The following is an 18,205-nucleotide window of genomic DNA, read 5'->3' on the forward strand; positions in this document are numbered from 1 at the left end:
AGTTTAATAAGAAAAAGACAAGCAATCTGATACAAATAACCTCGATAAAAGGTATGAAAAGTAGGACACGAGAAAAGTTGCTAACCTTACTTGTAATTGGGAAAATGCGCATTAAAACTACATCCACCAGATTGGCAACAATTAAAGTCTGATAATGCCAGTATTTGGGGCAGTTGTACAGCAATGAGAGTTCTTTATACCCTGCTAGCGGGAGTATCAGTTGGCATATCCACTGTGGAAAACAGCTTGGCACAATATAGTAAAATCAAAGATGCAAGGTCTCCACAACTTATTTCCCAGGGGTTCCATTCCTAAATATCTACTCTGGAGGAACTCTTGCACACCTGCATAGAAAATAACCATGAGGGTGCTCATGGGGCACCATTTTTTTCCTCAATAACTAAACACTGGAAACACCTTGGGTGCTCACTGTCAGGAAAGTAGATCAATCAAATGTAGGTTAATACAAAGGAATGCTATTAGTAAAGAAAATGATGAACCAGCCATGTCTACACACACCAGCCTGGATGAATCTCAGAAACAAGTGTTGACCAAGAAAAACATGTGACTATTTCTATTATGTTCAAAAGTATGAAAAACAACATATTGTTTCACTAACCATATATGTATGATATATATATAATAAAACTGCAAAGAGGACATTGGTCAATATTGCCTACTATTTTTGTTCATTGCACAAGGTCTTCCAGCCAAGAGGGTGATGGGAGCTAAAATCTGGTCCTTTAAAGCTATGCCTAAGCCTTTACTCTGGTGTAAGCAAAGCATCTTCACTTAAAGAGGGCCTTTTTCAAGTTTATTCAGAGGCATCATGTCAGGAGTGGAGGTAACACACATAGGAGTGTCAGAAGAACAAAACTGGTGATATTCTGTCTTAAGTTGGGTTGTAGTACATAACTGACCATGTCATTTACATTTTGTAAATGTAAATGACCATATGAACACATTCTTTAAATGTGTATATACATACATATGTATACAATATATAGATAAGTACACATATAACATGCAGTTAAATTTACATATGTGGAATATATGCATACTATATGTATATCTGCTTTGTATGTATAAAGTGTGATATATCTAATAATTTTTAAAGTTTGCATAAAGCATGTGGCATTAAGTTTTCTTAACATGGCTATTTTATTAACTTATTTTTAAAAAGGAGTAAATAATGAATTTCTTATGGCCAATCACTATTTCTCTTGGGGAAATAGTATGTATTTTATATAATGTATTGATATCACACATATAACCTTACCAGACTATTTGAACTAATCTTTGTCAGGAAAATGTCTTTTCCCAACTTTGAGAATTCACAACTCACCAGGCCCATTGTGAAGTTGGAATGAGGCTCCCCACAAAACCCAATACAGAGCTTATATGGTATTAGACATCAAGTAGCTACTGTCCTTGTTAGTCTTTCTCTCTCTAAAAATACAAAATACTTATAAGGCTGCAGAGAATAGCATCTGTAAATAAGCCTGCTGGCCAGGAATGATGTTCGCCTGGAAGATGAAAAGTCTTCTCAAAACAAGTCTCTCAGAGAATCACAGAAACTAGAGGCTGCTTGTCCCGGCACAGATTCTTAGTAAAGGGCTCTCAGTGTCAACATACTCAGGGCTTGTGGGGAAGAGGAACTTCCCATGTGGAGTTTAGGGGCCTGGACAGAAGCCAGCTCCTCTCCATGGCTTCTTTCAGCCTTGCAGGCACTGCTGGGAGGGACCTCTGTGTGTTTGTCAGCACCACAGAAAAAGAGGGGGGCGCCCCTGTCTCCACCTTCACTCCGCGGGCACTGACACCTCCATGTGAAGATAAAGTGCTTGAACTGACTCTAATAACCCTTCCCGTTTATATACAATTTGAGCATTTCCAAAGGGCTTTTGCCTGCGTTTTCCTGTGTGAGCTTCCAAGCACTGCAGTGAGGAAGGGACCGAGCAGCAGATGTTAGCATTTCCACCTTGTGAGATGGAGAACCTCAAGGCCCAAGACAGGATGTGACTTGTAAAGTCAAGTCAGGCAGGTCTTCTGACCGCTCTTCTAATACTCTTCCTTTTCATTCCGTGGAGGTTGGATTGAGGCAGAAGCTAAAGAGAAGGCAGAGGGAAAAGGGGGAAAGATAAGGGCTTAGGTGAAGAAAGGACACAGAGGGAAGAGGCAGACTGGTGGAAACTCTCATGCAGGAGCAGTGAGGGTAAGTCGAGGACGGTCTGAGCCGAAGGGTATATCCCCACAGGTTTCCTGGAGCCCACTAGGAAACAGCGTTCACTCCGGGAGAGCAGATTAGAGTGAGGGGCAGCATTTGCCTTAAGGAATGTGATGTGATCAGGGATGAGCAGGCCTGCCTGAGGGTCTTTCGTTCTGAAAGTTGAAATGTAGATCTCTCCATTCCAGGACCTTCTTGTTATAGCAACCTGCAGTAGTGAAGCAACATCCGCCCCTGTCCAGCTCTCCAGAATAGGCATCACTAGTGCTCAAAGGGCATCACCTCATTGCTACCACAACATCAAGATGGGCTTGGGTCTTCCCAGAAGCCTGCCTCTCAAGACCTCACACTGCTGCCAATACACACACCTTCCACTGTTGGAACAAATAGAGGCCTTATGCTTGCCCTCTTTGCCAGTTGGCTCCCAGCTCTAATCCTTAAGTACTGCAGCCCACTGCCAGCGTGACGCTGAGTATTCCGGTGTAACTTTTTTTGCAGAGTTCTAGCCAAGCCCTGGCAAGATGCAATGGAAGACAAGAAAAAAACAGTCTTCCCTTAGGTGGAGGTCATTATACAATGGTGCAATTCTTGGAATCTAAGGACTGAGTGTTTTAAACTAATGATGGGATCTCCATTGGCTTAGTGTAAATTGGAAATGGATACCTTATCTTTAATGCTAATTAGGCATTGCATTACTTAGTCTTCCAGGCCTCATGTAAATAACAATTAGCAATAATTTAGCAGTTGTACATGCTGGCATCTTCTAATCCATACCATTGTATACCATTCCAAATTCCTTTGCATTAATTAGGATCATAAGCCAATCAGTACTAATTAGGAAGAAAATAAGTATAATAATAAATGCAACAAAATTAGTGATTTGTATCTGGTCGGTGGTTCCTTCCCACGGCAGTTCATCAAATAGTCTTAATGCGTAGGAACTTCTTGTAATTGAAGCTAATTATGAGGTTTCCCCTGCTACTTTGAGTCTCATGTTCAAATCCCACAAAGCTCATTAAATAAGTAACAAAACTGGAATCTTTAACACATATTGTAACTTGGATCATGTTAATTAGCACCACACGCAAAAGGCAGCAAGAGGCTGTTTAGCAGCCCCTGCTCTAGTTAAAAGGATGGGACATTGGGGTCTTTATGGTTCTTCAGAGCTTTAAAGAAGCCAGGCCAGTGGTGAGTGGGCAGTGTGCTGAGGAACTCTGTGTGGTATTTCCAGGGCAGAGAAAAGCCTTGGAATCCGAGGCTAAGCCCCACCTTGACTGGGCATTTCCAGCGGTTCCAGCTAAAAGTGGACAAGGTGTGTTGGGTGGTGGCCCACTTAAGGGGAGTCTCTGGTTACTCCAGGAACTTGCCCCATACTCGACTACTCTGTGGCTACCTCTCCCTGACTTCAGACCAGTTATAGAACTTTCCTCTTCAAGGGTGAGTGGCGAGGATGAAGGACCCCAGGGAATTCACTTGCCCTGCACAGACTGAAATTGTATACACATAAACCCATGTGTCTGTTTCTAGTCAAACATATGCACCATTCAGTAGACATATTGACTGTCTTCACAGCTTCCAGCGCTGATCTAAACGACTGCCGTTCCTTTTCCGTATACAGCTAGATCTGGAGATAGCTCTCTAGGCCTTGACTGAAAGATGCCTAGAAATACGCTCCCCCTCGGGTGGGGCTCTTGCCCTCCTCCCTGTGCCGTGAAGCAATCTAAACTTGAGCACTGGGGATAATGCTGGGCAAGCTGGATCCAGGAAAGTAAATCCACAGGGATGTTGGTTTATGGTGTACCCACCTACACCACTAGAACTCCATAATAGGATTATTTACTGCTCTTTTATGAGATGTAGTTCTAAAACAACCCTAACCGAAAACACTTGTCACTCTACCACTATGACTTCTCAAGCTTGTTGGCTTGATGAGAAAAAAGACGTGATGAGATTCTTAGGCACCCAGCTAAGGCAAAGCTAATGATGTCTTAAACTGTTAATGTTAACCTAATACAGTGGAGATAGAATATTCTTGTTCTTACATGTAATAAAAGAGTTAATAATTTTGAATATCCTTCTAGCCTCAACAAAGACCTCACTCCTAAATAAAGCAGCCCCTACTATTTATTCTAGCTCATAAAAATTATTTCTTTTATTTTTATTCCTATAGCTCTGATTAGCAATATGAGATCTACTTTTGCATGGTTCCAAGTTGTTTGATGACAATCTAATGGACGAGTCTGTTCTCTCTCACCAGACTATGTATTATTCAAGAACAGGAGCCATGCATCATACACCTTTTGAGCCCTACTGTGGCTGACTAAGGCTGAGAACCAAAGGTTTCCAATAAGTTTTGATTCATTGATTAATTAAGCATTTAAAAGAGAATGCAGAACAGCATAAGAATGATACTTGCAAAATACAAAAATATAGCTTCTATTATTCTTATATTACTCTCAATGTTATGTGATATGAGTGGGTGGGAGGACAAGAAGTCCTCAATCTTGATATTATCTACTAAATGATCCCTAAAATGAACTCTGGGACATGTGCAGTATGTATCCATATCACTTGCATTTTTTTAATCTCATATTAATGGATTATAAGCCTAGGGCTTTGTCTACCCATAGGCACAATGGAACAGAAAGTTAGAGCAACCTAACTCATGGCAAATCCTCTTACTATAGTAAAGGGTGAAACAACAGTTATTAACTTGCCCGCATTGCTAAAATTAACTGACCTGGTTAATCCATTTCATACTGCTTGACTCAGTTTGTATATGTATGCACAGCCCCCAACATGATACACAAGTATTCTTGAGGACGTAACTGTTCATCGTGTAATGCTGAATAACTGCCAATAAAACTAATAAGCTGATGTTACACCCTGCCCCTAGCAGCTTACAGTCTAGAGGTTTTTTTACCAAGAGCTTGTGACAGATCATAGAGAAATTAAATAAAGCCAAATGAAAATGTTTAATCAAGAGGGGGAGGAGAAAAGCAGAGCATAAAAATCTTGTTGGTTTTTCTTCATTTAACCAGAGACTATAGTTGCCAATATTCTTTTGTCCACGGGGCCAATGTTTCGTATTGTGGCAGTGAAGTGTTTGTACGCCTGCCTCCTCTACCAGCATTGGAGGTCTGACTACTTGCCATCATGAAGGCCAGCAATGAGTCTCAGATGGTGTTTAAGCAAGAGGGATATAACCTAGCATAAGGACGCTTAGGCTGGGCTTCTGAGACAACTCCCATCCCCAGTAGAAAATGAAACAGGAGACTGGTCTTGGTTATTAGGGAACCTTTGCAGACATTGGACTTGGACAGACAAGAGCACACTTGGGTTAATAGAATCAAGTTACTAGGAAGAGACACAGTCACAAGGGAAAAGCAGGAGCCAGGGATGAGAACCCGACCTAGGGGGCAAGTAGGGGCTGCAGTGAGCAACCAGAATGCTGGTTAGCCTGTGTTGTGTGATTCCCCGAGGTTTTCTGTACATGCTCCTGCCTGGAAACAGCATGGGGGAAAGGGGTGTAGGGATAGGACTGGGTACTACAATTAGAAGAGCCCTGGAAATCATTAGAAAGCCCTCTCCCCTCCAAATCTTACTAAATATAAACTTTAAAAATACGCATATGTGTTTAGACTTGATAAGGAAACCTCTCTAGTTTCCACAGCTTTTCCATCTTACAATTTTCTCATTGCAAAAGAGAACAAAAAAGCGAAGAAGTTTATAGGAATAAAATGAAGGCCTTGAATAGTAACAAAGATGCTAAAATTCTGTATAATTGGATCTGGGGTGTCCCACTGAAAATGCACACCACACACACATATGCACACATACACATCCTTAGGAAGCTTTACACTAGACAAAGTGCATGCTTCACACTTTTGTCTGCTTAAATGTGGTGCTGAGTTACAAAGACACCATGAGCAATAAAGATGAGGCCGAGAGGTATTAAAGGACACCATCAAAATGGAGGCTACAACAGTCCAGGTCCTGACTACTCTGCTAATAGGATGCTTCTTTAGTAGGTGTGCCTTGTTCATTCATTCATCCATTCTCCACTAGCTGAGCACCTCCTGTGAATCTCACAGTGACTAAATGCTCCAGCTACAGAGGACAGCAGTGTAGCCTAAGGATCGCCACATGGACTGGGAATCAGACCTTGAACTTGAGTTCAAGTCTCAGGTCTTCCACTTGCTGTGTGAAATGTCTTTTAGTAAGTTGCATAATCACTCAAAGCCTCGGTTTCCTTAGGCATAAAATGAGGACGACAATAACTTCTCACTGGTTGTCGTGACGATGAAATTTGATAATGCCTGGAAACCTCGTAGGCCAGTGCATGGTATGAACAAAAAGTGCCGGTTGTTTTTACTGTTGCTTTTAAATGTCAGAATTCTACACGAGCAGAAAGCAGAGAGAGGCAACTGTTGGCTCCCAGTAAGACTTTCTGACAGTAAGAGCTGTCCACACTGGATAGGCCACTCCAGGAGGTGGTTAGCCTGCATTCAAGCCGAGCTTGGATTTCCCAACTGCCAGGGATGTGGTAGAAGGGGCTATTGTGTGAGGAGGAGGGCAGGACAGACATGCTTCACAGGCTTTTCCAGCTCTGCACTCCCAATCCCATCATCCTCCAGGGGAACCACGGCGGGAATGGCAGTAACGTTCCCGGTTGCACCCTGTGTGCTGGCCTCTGCGAGTTGCCCCACAGATGTTTTCCCGTTGAGCCCTGCCAAATCCCTGCAATGAAGACATGGCCACTCTGATTCTGCAGCGATGGAAAACGAGGCTTAGCAGGGCCAAGCAACATACCCAAGATGGCACCACCAGGAAAGGAGAGAAAGACACAAGACTCCTAAATCCGTGCTCCTTCACTGCACTACCTTCACTCTCAGCGAACTTATGCTGAGACACCTCAGGAAAGTCGTCCAAGACAGAATAAAGTCCAGGTGGAATTTTCTTCCCACAGAGTTAGAGGGACATGCTCCTCTCTGCATCTCCAGATCCTGTACGTTATCCAAAGCCCCTGCCTCAAACATTTAAAAAAAATAAACTGCCTAAAAATACCTCAGATCCAACAAATCTGAAAAGCTCCTCAGAAAATCTTTACTTCCGCACATTGATCTCTCTCTGAAAAAACAAAGCTGCCCATCATCTAGCTGCACCGATGACAGACAGGCCCAAACCGAACATTCCAGAAATGTAGTATAGAATCCTATCATTTAGATCTGGGATCCGAACTGATCAAGGGGTAGAAGGGGTGGTAGAGGATGAGGGTGGAGGAGAATCATTTTACTTTCTTTTTTTTTTTTTTTTGCCAAGAGGAACACATTATATTCTTGAATCCTTTGCCGTGTTATAAACAAGACTAAGCACACAGCATTCCTTCCGAAGCACATGGCCCTGTTTTTAAAACACAGGTCTGGTCTCCCCTGGAATTCAGTGTTTGTCTCAACACTGTTCTTCCTATTTCCTTGAGATTTATTACAGGTTGGTGTTATTAATGGTGGCCAGGGATGAAACAGTTCTCTCATTCACCTTCTCTTTCCCTTCCTCTCTCCCTCCACCCCCGCTGTCTTTTACACTTACAGTTTTAAGCCTGTGCATGCTTCCCAAGGGGCAGTGCCAAGTTTTAAGTGCTTCTGCTTATGGCCTCATGGGTGTGGTTTCACTATCCTACCTGAAGTCTCCAGGCTTTGCGGACATGTTGTGGTTCTTTCTCCAAAATACTCAGACCTCAGCAGCAGCCTCCCTTGAGATAATGTTGAGCTTTCCTTGGAAAGGTATTGGTTCTTTTTACCTTTCCAGGCCAGTTTTGAGGAGTTGGTTGAAAATGTGATCCTTTGGGGAACAGTAGAAACTTGGCCGAAGACTAGAATAGTGAGGGCCTTAGTTCACTGCTTCTTCAGAGATGAGGAGTTAAGGACATGGATTGTCAGGGGGGTCAGGGGATGAGTCCCTTAGTCTATATGAGATATTAGTATTGAGTAATTAGATTAATCCATATAAGAAATATACCAACATGTACTGAACTAAACAATAAGTTCTTGTCTCAAGAGGATTCATCACATTGCTCAAAGCTGCCATTGCTCAAAGAATTTTCAAAGTATTCCTGGGTATTGCCTCCAGAGACTCTGGTGCATTTCATTTAGCATATTCTCAGTCAGGGAAGAATCTTCATCCTATGTACAAAGCAATAGTGAATCAGTATAGTTTTTAGTTCCCAATCCATGATGGTGACAGGATCCTGAGACTGACTTTGTTGGTTGACTCATGATCTGGTTCTCATAGAGTTTCAAATGTTGAGCCACATTTGACCAATGGCGGTACCACTGGGATTGCTTTCCATGATGGCTCCCTTCCACGGCAAACCATGTATGTATGTGAGCCCAGGACCTTTTTCCTATTCAAGGAGCATGATTACACTGGCAGTCTATGCAAGCCACACCATCACAAACCCACTGCATGGGTAGTGTCTGCTCTGGACACAGCTCAGACCAAGTACTTCCCATGTGAAGAAGACCATCTATGTCCTCACAGTCAAATCATCCTCATGTGAGTCCAACAAAAGACCCCACTTTCCCTTCTCCATTAGATGCCTGAGGAATGGCATTGTCCTGAAAAAACAAAAATAGTAATCTGAGGTCACATTTCTTAAATCTTTAGAAGGCATTTAGTTGCACAGGGACCCAAATATGTATTGACACTAAGAGTCGAGGGTGGCTCTCTTCTATAGTTCAGGAGGGTGATCTTTCTTAAAGATTGGCTCCATGATTTGGGTGTGGATAGCCTTTTGGAAAGATTGCATCCCACTAGAGCAGTGGTTTTCTCCAGCAGTAGGATTTTGTCCCCAGAAGCCACTGCATAATTTCTGGAGACATTTTATAATGTCACACTATGGAGAGGGGTTTATACTGACTTCTAGTGAGTAGAGGCCAGGGGCGCTGCTAGACACCCTACGAGACACAGGACTGCCCATCACCATATTTTTACCACACTTCTTGTAGGCATGAAGAGCAGCAGCAGCCCCAAGTTGATTGTGTCCTGCTTATAAGAGATTTCTGTGCAAACCCAGGCAGTGAGATCCCAGGCTCCATTCAAAGGTGAGAGAATAAATTTCTCTCTGTTGCTGGACCCTGCAGAGTCTCTGAACTGTAAAGCTCAATTCCCTGATTTTTCTGCTGAGATTAGAGAACAGTTTTCTTTCTTCAGTTCACTCCCCATGTCACTTTTTAAAACATCATTAATTGACATTGGGAGCAGTCCTGATAAGCTTCTCCATCATTACAGTCAGGGAGCATACCAGGAATATAGCTGCTGTGGGACAGAAGAATTTCACGGATTGCGATTGCTATTTTACAAATAAGTAAGTAGGAGAAGCCCAGTGATCTGCAAAGTGCTGCCAGGGTTGTACCACGGTGCTTCAGTGAAGGGATGAAACCACTACTGTGATCAGACACTAACCACAAAGAAAAATCTCATGCTAAGAATGCACGACTGCAATGTACTAATCAGTCACATCCCTTTTTTCCTTGCAACTTACCAAAATTAGTATTGATGGTCAACTCCTTAAAAATCCCCCAAACTAAGGTGCTTTTCAAAACATTCTTTGGCTCACCAGCAGGTAAGTGAAAGGAAATGTATTGGTGATATTTCTGATAGGAAAGCTGAGCAAAAGAATATTCAGCCACCAGCCAGAAGATGGGCCTGCTTTAGGAGGAGGCTTCTAAGAGAGTTCTGCTCATGGAGTCAATGGACTTAAAATTGAGAAAGTTCATGTAGAAGAGATGTGGAATAAAGCTCAGGGAAAGAGGTGGCAAGTGCCATAAACAGTAGTGGGAAGGAATAAAATGCACACCACTTGCAGGGGGACCAGATCAGGCAATATGCTTTAAAAACTAGTCAAGGCCCTCTCTCCAGCAAGTTTTTAAAACTCCTCAGCAGCGCATTTCCCTTTTTACTCAACATCGAACACATATCTGTTCCTATGCATTTGCCCTGTCATTATGTTTAGTGGGCTTGCTCAGCCTCTGCGGCTGCCTGAGGTTTCCAGGGATGCAGTGACAGAGCTGCAGAGCCCTCCTCCCTCTCTTCTGTCCACGCTGGGTTGGGCTAGCACGTGTCTACAGCGGCTCTGACAGCAGACAGCATCCCCTCGGCTGTGGGGCGGATGGTGGCACCTCCCTCCAGAGCGTGCTTCCGCAGATGAGGAAATGGAGGGGACTGGGGAGGCAATTGCCATCTCGCGCTGTGGCTGTAGCAACACGCCTTTCAGTGAGGGCTCCTCAGAAGTCATGTTCTCAGAAGGGAGGACGCAAGAACAGTGCTGCCTCCCAGCCACCAGCCATACCTGTAGGCACCAGATGGAGTTTCGCTCCCAGCGCCGGGCCCTGCAGCCAATCTCACAAAACGCTGTTTGGTGTTCGCCAGTGGGGAAGCGCGGGCAGCAGCTGCAGCTGCAGGTGCTGGTGCCAGGATCCCAGTGGCAACCCAGGTGTGCCAGCTTTGCAGCCCTGCCGCCGAGATATGGCCTCCGACGCGGCTGCACGTGGCCCGAAGCACGGAGCGGGGCTGTGTCCCCACGGTGGGAAGATAATGATTGTGCTGGTTTTTATGGGGCATAATATAACCTCAGTGGGTGGTTCAGCAGTAGCAGTGGCTTTGAGAGGGCGTGGAAGATTGTAACCGCGCTCACTGTTGTTTCTTGTTTGAGGGATTGTTTGGCTTTGTGGTCCTTATTCAGTCCCATCCATTATCATTCACGGATTTGCTCGGGCTCTTGGCTAATACATTTGCGACTCCAGCAGGGCATTTCGTCCAGCCACACGAGAATTCAAGTTTGTGTTTGGAGGTTTTGCAGAAATAGTCGCATCTAGGATCTTATCTGGGGCTCTCTGTGAAATCATGAAGGAGATAGATTGGGAACTGCTAACCCGGTCTGTTTGATGTATAAAGGAAGGCCCACACTGTGACTTGCCTGTTTGTATACCGCGTGTTCTGGAGCTGGGACCCCAAGTCAGGGCCCTTGAGTCTCTGTGCCTCCTTCTTTCTGATCTACCCCACTGTTCCCGCTCCTTCTAGCCCCTGTGTTTTTGTTTCTGGTGGCCAGTGAACTGTTTAATCACACGTCTTTTCCTCTGATCGGTTGTGGGCTTTCCTTGGGTACACAGATCAATGCCTGTTAACCACAGTCGCCCGCCTCGGAGGCTCTGTTACTGAGCACGGTAGGAGAAAGAGGAAAGGAAAAATCCTGAGTTACAAAAGCATCTTGTCCCCTCCCCAAGCCTGTCTTCTCCATGCACTCCCCAGGACTGTAGGTCCCCAGCAACAGATGTGTGTAGCCACCCCAGAAAGTTTGCTTGGTCATGAACTGTTGTACCTCCTGGGGACTTGGGCTAAGTGGGGAATGAAGGGAGGCTTCAACTGGGCCCAAAAGCACTTTGATTAAAGATGATCTGGTGCCTTTTCCCCCCAGCTTATTGATAAATGCACACCCTAGTGGACTCTTAACTTTTAATTCTTCTCTGTACTAGAAGAATGCTGGGCCCGGAAAATCCATAAAAGCTGATAACTCCCAAATTACATATGTGCTATACATATATATACACACATGCTTCTTATAACTTTTTTCTATAATTTGTTAGGAACTTGACAGTGTTATATGTCATGACATCTGTTGGCTCAAGAAGATATTAAAATGTATTTGCCTCCCTTAAATAACTAAGTACCCACAGAGGTACCCCAGAGGATCAAACATGGGGCTGAGACAGCATTTATCATAGAAGGTTCTCATAAGTGTCACCAAAAAATCAGTTTCTAGGACTCCTCCCCAGTCTCCTAATTCACAATTAACTGAAAGTAACAACAAAAGCAATAACACTAGCAAACATTAAATGAGCATTTACCCTGTGCCAGACATTATGCTAAATACAGGGCATGCATTAGTCATATTCCTAATGATAAACAACCCCATAGAGTTGGATACTCAGAATATTTACAGATGAGAAAATCCAGGCTTATAGGGGTTAAGCAACTACTCCACGTCTCTGCTATAACATAGCTGGTGTGGACTTAGGCTGGAGTCTAAAGGAAGATAAACACCTAATTTTTTTTTAGCTTTATAGCAAATTGTTTTTGCCACTTTAATCAGGTATAATTTACATGTAAGGCTGTATATATTTAATGTATAGAACTAGATGTGTTTGGGGGTGAGTAGATATCATTGAATCTACCATAACCATCAAGACCACAGACTCATCCATCACCTCCCAAAGTTTTCTCCTACCCTCTTTACCCTCTTATTATGACTTTTTTGCTTCTACTGTAGGAACATTTAATATAAGGTTTACCCTCCCAGAAGACTTTAAGTGTATAATACAATATTGTTGGCAAAGCTGTAATTTTAAAAGGCAAATGTTAATTTTGTAACAGGATGCTGACAGAATTACATATGATATTCGATAAAAAACCTAATTCATGTGATCAAGTGTATCAAACAATCTACTGCCATGAATGCTGAGGGGATAACACAAATACACAGCACAGTTCTAGGATTAGAGACTCTACAGTCTGTTAGGGAAAGTAAGGTATACACACATGAACATGTCAATCAGAATGATGAGTCTTATTTGATTAGAACAGGACTGTGCCATTAGAGTCATGGACCTCCAGGGTAGCAGAGGCTTGTACTCCTGGCAGGTAGGGACATGCCTGTGTGATACTAGCTTGCCCCACAGTGGCAGATACCCAGTGAAGATTTGGTCAATGATTAAATAATAAACCAGAAAGACCATCTAGACAAATCTCTCGAGTGCAGAAGCACTCAAAGCAAGAGCCCCAGTGCCTCAGAAAGGGGGAGCAAGGGGAGGGCAGCATGTACCATTTTAAAGCTGGGATTGCATGCAAAGTGCATGCATGACAGCAAGACAAGGATATGGTGCCTTAGTGGAAATCACCTTATTGCTTCCTTCATCTACAAAGTCTCATGAGAAAGAAAAATAGCTCAACTAAACAGCATGCTCATTGTCATACTCGATTTGTATACAGGTACAATCTCTCTTTCTGTCTCAGGAGACAGGTAACAGTCTGCCGACCACCAGCGGGTTTATGGCCCATTCTCTGCACAGCACTGTTCTAGAGATGTGCGTACAGGTCTTGGCACTCTTCTAAAACTGCCTCCAGGCATAGCTGCTGCCCCTCACATGCACTGGCCCTGAGGGCTGCCTCAAGAGTCAGACTGCCAGGGCCCAAGTGCCACCTCCACCTAGCTGAGCGGTCTCAGGCAATCAGTTATTCTCTGGAGACCACAGATAGAGACTGTGCTAATTAAAGAAAATAGCCCATGGAAAATGCTTAACATATAGGATTACTTTATACCTGTTACTTCTTGTTGCCCTGGTTGCTGATGACATTGTTGTTAGAAATACTTGTAAACTTTTTTAAAAAAATAAGGCTCTCAGTAAAATAAATATCCTGAAATAAAATAAGATCCAATATTACAGTAAGGCACCAAAGAATGGTAGGAGGGTGACCTCTTTTTAATTCTCCAGGCTTAATCTAGGGGTGCTGGGGAGGGTTAGGGACAGGCATGCATCTTGGTGTGTTAAAATGCACTGGGGATTTATTTCCCTCAGGTATGGTAAGACACACAGACATGAAATGACTTTCATACAGGAAGAGATTTATACTCACAGATTCCTAGAAATAGGAGGTGTGCCCTGCCATGCCTGTGGCGTGCACTCTGAGAAGCACCAGGCGAAAAGCCTTAATTGTGGTTTTCACAGGAAGGAACCAGCCAGGCAAGTAGGGAGATTTGGAAATGGCTGATTTGAATCCTTTCAGCAGACTCCAGGGTGCAAAGGTGGCCCCTAGTCTCCTGGTACCTGGCCCTAGGTGGTATTAGGGCCACAGGGAGGGTGATGCCACCTATTAAATCTCCACAAAGGAGTCCCCTGGAGGATACTGGCTCTGGATTGATTTGTTTGCACATGAAAGGCATGCTGTCAGGGAAGTCATCTGCTATCACTGGGAATTAGCCAGCCATGAGAAAGGCAGTCTCTCCAGGGTCAGTAAGGCCCCAAATGTCAAAGAATCCTAAAATACAGAAAATAAAAAGTATGATTGATCCACATGGCACTGCAAGCCTGGGTGACAGGAGTTGGGTTGGCACTTAAAAAAGACATGATGATGGCTTCGGTCAAACTCTCGACCAACTGAGACAGCTTCCAGATTAAGGGATCCCAAGGGAATCTCCATAGTAGAGAGTGGGATGCGGGGCTGATGCCAGCCACAGTACCTCCACCCTGCTGCTCTTCCCAGTGGTCAGGGTGGCTTGGGGATACCCAGGAGTCACCCTTTTGGCTATCAACCCGACCTACCTGCTTTACCATTAACTCATGTCATGACTGAACCTGTGAAAATCTGGTTGCCTCAGCAATGGGAACATCGAGGGATGTGTTTCTAGAGCTGGGTCTGCTTAGGCACAGACTAGTTACTAGGGCAGTAGCTGATTGTTTTTGAGCAGCAGCCACTTAATATCCTTGCCCTGTGTCAGTCATTACACATCCCCAGCCATGCTGTGAAGTCTGAAGCTCTGATGACTGTGGTGACAGACAAAATTCACCCACCAGGTTTCTCCCTGTTCTGTTTTTAAATTTGCTTTCAGGAAAAGTCCTGCAGTGTCCGAGACACTTGGGAATACACAGATGTGTTTAAACAACTTGGTTTCATCTCAGGTTCTGCCTTAATTCAATAATCCATTCATTCTTTCATTCAAGAAGCAAATGATGTTTGGCAGATTTTTTTTTTTTTCCTGAATTGCCAGGCAGCACAGCAAAATGAATCATTGAGCTTTGGTACTCGAATTCTCCCAAGTGGGAGGGGTGGGGAAAGCCAGTGTATGATGTACAATCAGCAGCCAGAATGGAGGCTGCAGGAATTGTTGAAGACTGCCTGTGGCCATCCATTAAGCAACAATCGGACTCCATGTAGACCATAGCAAGGAGGTGGAGACTTAAAAGGCCTCAAAGGAATCGGATCCATCCTCATGCTGTCCAACTGGCTCTGGTCTGCCTCACCGGTCACAGAGTCTTCCCCCCTCTCTGACCTGCCGTCCTACACAGAAAGAGTGAAAGAGAAGGATGTCGTGATGAGTCAGGGCATATCCACCCCATCACAGGAAAGATAATTCAGGGAGTGCCTGCTATTGGGTCAGGGCAGCACACTGAGTTTAAGCCCATGCAATCAAGGACACAAGTCATTTAGATGAAAGTAAATTAATCAATATGCTCTTGTTTAACTGGCAAACTTGTTTAGCTTCCTGTCACTACTGCCCAGTCTAGTGGCTTCTTACTGAATTTCCTCCTGGCATGCACTCAGGAAACCAAAACATAAAGGGCACCCAGTGTCTAGTTCCTGAAAGGATCAAGTATCCAAGAAACCAGAATTGTATGGCATAGTTCACAGTTAAGTCTTTGAAGCCACTTGCATCTGCTCAATTTGACTCTGCCATCTGTTAGTTGTAGTATCAGAGGGAGAACTGCTTACCGTCTCTGTACCTCAGTGTTCTGCTCTGCAACATGGGAGACCAAACTTAATGGAGACCAAACAACCAAAAGTCATTTGTCCTCTCTCGGGGGTCTGAGCAAGATGGGATATCTCAGTGGGTACGGCAAGTTCTCTCATGTTTTGGACCCATTTCCCTGCCCCTGTCCAGCTCTGTGTACTTGCTACAGATTCCTGGGTCTTGGTTCACCCTTGCTACCTTCCCCATGAAACCTTTGCTGGGAACTTGCCCTTAGAAACACTCCTACCTTTCCCAAGGCCTTAAAAATAACAGGCATACACCTGCTCTCTTCTGGGTGACCATCACCACACCTGCCACCATCCCACCCAAGCCCCAGGCCTGTAGGAAGGCTCAGAGGGCTTTTGAAGATACACTAGCAGCCATGTCTGAGGGTAGGAAAGGGGAGTGCTGACCACACTTAACACCTGTTAATCTACCTTCGTCTATGCTTCACACCAACAAGCACATGTATCATGAAAGGAGATGAGGGAGGGAGTTGGTGGCAAAATTATGCTACAGAAACATCTTGGGTTGAACAGAGAAAAACAATGCCTATAAATCATCTCCTAAAGAGAGAAAGAAAAGAGACTTGACATTTGGTCATGGGAATATTATGTTCTTGACTTAGATGTTTTCATAGACATTTCATTCATAATTGCCATATGAGGGGAACTGTTACCATTGTACACTTGAGGAAACTGTGGCCCAAAGTCCAACCCATAGTCTCCCCTGACAAAGAGGTTACTGCCTAAACCAGACAGTCCCTCAGAGCATCACTGAAAGATAAACAACAAAAGAAAATACAGCCCAGGCGTGATAAAGCTGACCAGCTACTTATTTTGCTTTGCAGAAGCAAATAATCAGTTTGAGCTCTTGATGAGTTTCCTATGAACTGGGCTGGTGGCGGTGGGGGAGATTTTCCCTTATATATACTATTTTAGGAAAGCCCATAATTGAAGCTAATTTCTGCAGCTGCCATTAGAAAGCATGGTGGCAGCAGCATCTGGTAGAAAACAGAGGCCCACAGAGCAGGGTGCAATGTGCCGGGGCACAGCTGAGAAGCCCCGAGCAGAGGGCAGAGCCACCCACCCTAAAGTGACACCAAAGCCAGATCAAGCCAGTGGAGGAAGTGGCAGGAGAGTGAGCCCCCACTGGCCCCCATCCATGAGGGGCGAGCATCTCAGAGCTCCTGTAGCGGGGGAACCTTCTGTACCTTTGTTCTCTCTCCGCCACGGCTTGTAAGTATTAGCCTGATGTTGTTTACTTCTTCTCCCAATCTCTCCAAGGAATATGATTCACACGTTTTCAGATTTATTTGAACAAAATGCAATAAATATGCTGCTTCAATTTTAACTGCTGGCCTGTAGCCAGGGTTTTTAATGAATCTGGCCTGTGCTACTGAAGTGTTCCAGGATCTCCAGGGCTCTGGGCACTGTGAGATTATACACACTGGTGTGCATGCTTGCATGCATGCACACACACACACACACACACACACACGCACGCACGCACGCACACACACACACACACACACACACACACACACACACACACCACCTCCTATTCCCTGGAGGGCCAGTGGCTCACAGTCAACTACAGGTTTTTCAGAGCTGACTCTGCTTAAAATTAGCAGGATCCTTTATTGTTAAGGAGAGCAAGGATTCCTCCATCTCCTTTCATGGCTGCATGAAAATGCCATCTTTTAATTTTTCCCCCCTCTGTTGGGATTGCTGTGCCCACCTCCAAGAGCTGGCATCATCCGCCTCTTTTTTTTCTTCTTTTGTTTCCTTGCAAATGGCCACTATACCAGGCCCAGCCTATGGGGGCTTGATATAAAAACAGCTGGATACGGGGGCTTAATGTGGAAACAAAAGGACTCAGCAGTGATTTTTCACCACAACCAAACAGTCAGTGCCCTGTACTTTTAAGAAGTGGGAGAAAATTGGAAGAGGGACCCCCACAAAGGTGGTTCTGGGCACAGCACCCTTTTTAGGAAGAGGGAGAAGAGAGTGAGAGACTCCAACAGCAGACATGAGGTGCACACCTCCCAGACCCCACCTTCCAGCAAATAATGAAAACGTAACCTGAGGAGTCTGCAGAATGGGTCCCTTTGGTGGCCCCAGCCTCCTCCTTCACAAGCAGATGGTTACCAGGACTCCCTCCAGCTTCAAGAACATGACATTCCAGTTTTGTGTCCCTAATGAACACTTACAGCCATTATCGGTGGGCAGTGAGGAACCCCCTCAGAGGAAGCGACCATTGCAGGTGGGGTAACTTAAGGGCCTGGGGCATGGTTTCCCACTGGTGACAGAGACAAAGAGGTGGCTCCAAAGACCCCATCTATCAGTATCGTGGCCAAAGGCTGCCTTGTTGCTTGTGGACACTACCACTTATTCATCTTCTTTCAAAGAACAAAT

The 18,205-nt window shown here is 44.5% G+C and overlaps 1 protein-coding gene across 8 annotated transcripts in view; it reads left to right on the forward strand.

The window, feature by feature from the left end:
• Positions 1-18,205, forward strand: part of SETBP1 (SET binding protein 1) — a 346,243-nt gene that overhangs the window by 281,829 nt on the left and 46,209 nt on the right. Inside the window, exon 5 of one of the 8 annotated variants that reach the window (XM_073212976.1) lies at positions 1-12,514. This exon is cut by the window's left edge and continues 19,602 nt beyond it. The exons of the other annotated variants lie outside the window; for them this stretch is intronic. The gene's annotated coding sequence lies outside the window, so the exon portion shown is untranslated. Of the gene's footprint in view, positions 12,515-18,205 lie in introns of those variants that run through there. 8 annotated transcript variants of the gene reach the window in all.

Source organism: Manis javanica, chromosome 9 (assembly GCF_040802235.1).
Source record: "Manis javanica isolate MJ-LG chromosome 9, MJ_LKY, whole genome shotgun sequence".
Taxonomy (NCBI): Eukaryota; Metazoa; Chordata; class Mammalia; order Pholidota; family Manidae; genus Manis; species Manis javanica.